Raw genomic sequence first — 4438 nt, 5'->3', positions numbered from 1 at the left:
ACCAAACAATGCCTAATGTTCAACTACGTAAATATCTACTTATAGTGTATTTACTTGCATCTGTGTTTTTTTAATGTGTTGGGGTAAATTATCAGATTGTCTTCCAAAGTAGTCAGGGTAGAGTCAAATGATGTGATGTTTATTATTATAAATTCTGTTTTAGTGGTGCTGGGAATTGAATTATTTGGTTGTCTGGATAGGTGTTTATGTTTTTTTTCTAAGAAAACAAAACTGTGGATGCTGGCAATCAGAAACAAAAGCAGAAATTGCTGGGAAAATTCAGCAGCTCTGGCCACATATGTGGAAAGAAGAGTTAATGTTTCAAGTCCTTCTTCAGAATAGTTTTTTTTTGTTTTATTACACAGTAAACAGGTATAAATTACACTGAACAAGCCCTTGATTCTATGTGTGTCTGGTGAATGGAGAATGCTTCCCAATATCCAGTAACATAATAATTACCTACACCCCGTTTCCTGAGAAGTGCTCTGCAGCAATTTTTCCTTTTCAACAGGTTTACGTACTTTAGAAACAGTTTCTAACCTTCACAACTCTTTCTGGTTCTCTTAAAAATCCTAACCGTAACCTTGTTGTTCAAAATATCAATTGCCTATAACAATGTTATGCTGTTCCCAGGCATGTATTTTGACAGTTGCTTGGAAATCTGAAAAAGGTCTGTCAAGTTATGTGAAAATCTCATAAGTGTCTGTTACCTTTCCCCATTGATATGGAAACAGTATTAAAATGTTGTATATCTCTGAGTAATATTATGATAATAGTCTTGTCAATTTGTTTACATTGCTTGCCTAGTTACTGAACAAAATGTTTTTGGTTTGCAAACACAAATTTAATCACCGATGTTGTTCTGATGACTTTTTTTTTGTCTGTGATCCTTAACTGTGTATAGACATGAAGAAATTGTATGATTGGGAAGAGTTTGTGGGGATTTCATTTCTCTGATCTCATGCTTGCAGTTCCAAATGGAATTCCAGTGGATTAGAGTTCTAAGATGTTTGATCAATTTATCTACTAAGATTCAACTTGAATGAAGAAATTGGAGTGTCTATTCTGTTCAGTACAGTCTAGAAAATTAGAAGAGTGCTTTTTGTCTTTTGAATGTAAATTTTCTAATTGCAAGAAGACTGGGTGCACTGTTCCATTTTCGGGTCAATTGGTGGCATCATCTTGGAGTCATTTTAACTGAAATCATTGAGAATTGATTTTGTAGTTGTCATGCCACATGGAAAAAAGCTATAGAGACAATTCAAGCAAAATGCAATGCTGTACTTCTTTATATTGTGGAACATTTTGAACAAAAACATTTAATTGTTACAAAATGGTTTTATATTAAGATCTTTGACTTTTTTTACCATTTAGAAGTGAAAGTTGTGGCCATCATTGACAAAGTTATTGCAAAACCAAAAGCCAATCCAGGTTTGAAAATTGCACTATCCAAAGGGTAAAAATAGTTTTTGTCAATTTTTAACTTTGTACACGCTTAATTTTTTAAAATGGCTTTTATAAAAGTTATTTCTTTGTAATAATGCATTTGAATCTGGGTAATGCTATTCCAGTGCATTATATAAACTTTTAATGTTTTAATAAACAATGAACACTTGTATCAAAATTTCTTTCTTGATCAAATTCATAGTGAAGTTTCTTACCACTATTCTTATGAGAGCTGCAATGTTGCCAGTTTGCTCAATTTATTTTCTCTCTGAATACCTGATAAAGATGATTTCTAGAACATTGGATGGAAACAATCTGACCATCCTACTTTTCTGCAGGTTACCTGATTGAATAAAGAAACCTTTCTTCACTATAATTCCAATACAACTGCCTTTTCATCTTTGTTTTAGGCTCATTGAATTGAACAAAATCCATTATACTTTCAGATATATAATGATTTTGTGAATGTTATATCAAATGGGGAGAATGAGTTATTGGTTATGTGCCCTGGGAGAAGGATGAGATTGTGGCATTGGTATGTATTGTGAATGTTCCGGTCATAATACAGATAGTTCTAACTATATTTGCTACAATGATATGGCTGTTCCCAAACCAGAAGTGAAAAGCTGAGTTTGTGGATTACATGTTAAATACTTATAAAACTCTTGATTATACAGATATACTATAACATGGCTATTTTAATTTCTTCCCCTACCTTGCATCCACATACGTGAAAACAGACACAAACAACGCCCGCCCGCCATTGAGGCTTGTGCAAATCTATAAGCATACAATAATAATAATTTTATCCTCTGATATTGAGATTACTGACCGTTACTCCCAGGTTTGCTGTCTTGAAATGCTTCCTGTATTATTTAAATTCCCCATTATTTCTTACTTTATTTTTCTTTTGCCTTCCACTAAATTCACCAAAACTGCCTACAGTAATCAGTAATTATATGCTGTTTACACATCTTCCCTCAACTCCTTAAAACTTATTGAATTGTTGCTAAGGTCTGCTTGCACAAGTAGCTTCTGAAACTTCATCCATTAACTGTGGGAAACTTGGTTGGTATGGACTAGTTGTACCGAAGAATCTGTTTCTGTGCTCTATGACTGGCCTGTTATTGTTGGCTATTTATCTTGCAATTGAGTTTGAGCTTGTCCTTGTGCAATATTCACTGAATTATAATCCTATCAGATATATACATAGTTTTCTTCCATTGGGTGACATTTTTTCTCTAAGCCAACCATGGGCTGTGATACATCAGAGAATCAGGTTTGATATTTTCTTTCTCTCTCTCCCTCACCATCACCATCATCTCTACACCTTCTCGCCCAGCCCAGCCCAGCCCCAAACACACACTCACATTTTTCTGTGAGTAATCCTTATTTTCTTTCTCTTCAGACTATTTTCAGTTGTGAAAATTCTGTAAAAGATTTGAAACTATTACATCCGTTGCCAGAATGAAAGACAATGTGTTTATATCATCTAAATGTCAGAAGTGAGCTTCAAGCTGATTACGTTATCTTTCTCTATTATTCTCAGTTGGAGTTTGATTCTTTACTAGTCCAATGAATAACTAGACACTGGAATCACTTATGCTTCATGTTATATTTTCTCAATGGTAAAATCACCAATATGTGAGAAAATAATTTCTTGTTTGGAATTCTGAAGTGACTGAATTCAAATGCCAGCAATTTAAAGCCAGACCAATGGAGTTTAAAAGTCTCTCCTTAATATTCTTTGTCATTACTTGGATGATTCTATAAAAGAGCGCAATTCAGTAGTTGCATCACTTAATCGGAGATAGTGAGGACTGCAGAAACTAGTGAAGTCAGGGTTGATCAAGTGTGGCACTGGAAAAAGCTCAGCAGGTCAGGCAGCATCTAAGGATTGAGAGAGTCAACTTTTCAGGCTTAACCGTTCATCAGGACTGCACCATATAATAAAATCAGCATTGTTGTAGTCATTTATGAGATGTGGTGTTACTGGCTGAGCCAGCACTTAATGTATCCCTAATAGCCTATTGTAAAATCAGATGTTAGGGACCTGGAGTCTCACCAGCCAAACCATGCATGGCAGATTTTTCTAAATGGCAATAGTGAACCAGAGTGGTTAATACAACAATCAACAACAGTGACGTGGTTACCATTAGGTTAGTTTTTTTATTCTAGATATTTCTAAGTTTAAATTTCAACATCTGCCATGATGGGATTCAAACACTTGTTCAGAACTTGTTTGGGGATCTGGATTATGAGTCCAATGATATAATCTCTATGCCTCCAGCTCACGTGTTTGTCATCTCCTTCAAAAACTAAAAGTTCAATTTTTGAGTGTTTCCCTTATTACGATAGTAGATGCAGTTCAGAAAATGCTTAATTGGCTCTTAACTGTTTTGGACATGCTCTGGTTATGAAAGGTGCTTTGTGAATACAGGGGCTTTCACATCTATTCTCACCTGACACGGTGCAGAAAGTAGATTTCAGTAGTAACTTTCAAAAGGAATTTGAGTATACAGTTGGGGAGAAAATGTGTGACTCTTGGGGCTGGGGGAGTGCATGGGCGTAACTGATGCTTTCTTCAAAGAGCCACAACAGATAAAATGGCCTTGTACTACAAGATTACATGTTTCCAAAATATCAGTATCTAGCCAAGGAAATAATACTTGAAATGTATACGCGTTAATTTACATGATTATGCTGACAATATGCAGTTAACCTGGTTACAAATAGTAATCAGACACTTTGCAGACATCAGGGAGCTCTGTCGCTCCAGTTTAAAAAAAAACTGGCCATTGTGCGCGTTGTGAAATGGCAGAGGGGTATACAGTAACTGTAAAATAATATCCTGTAGAATTTGATGTGACGAAGAGAGGTTAAGAGGAGAAAAGCAACTTTTAAAAACTGCGTTCCAATATACTATTTTCTCTAAAACTCATCTATTCTGTATTAGTTTTCTGAAGAATATTTCCCAAAGATTGCAAAATGT

The sequence above is a fragment of the Chiloscyllium plagiosum genome, unplaced genomic scaffold (genome assembly GCF_037043375.1).
Source record: "Chiloscyllium plagiosum isolate Xiang-an unplaced genomic scaffold, Cpla_swu_hap1 HiC_scaffold_31, whole genome shotgun sequence".
NCBI lineage: Eukaryota > Metazoa > Chordata > Chondrichthyes > Orectolobiformes > Hemiscylliidae > Chiloscyllium > Chiloscyllium plagiosum.
Note: the sequence above shows the minus strand (reverse complement) of the source record.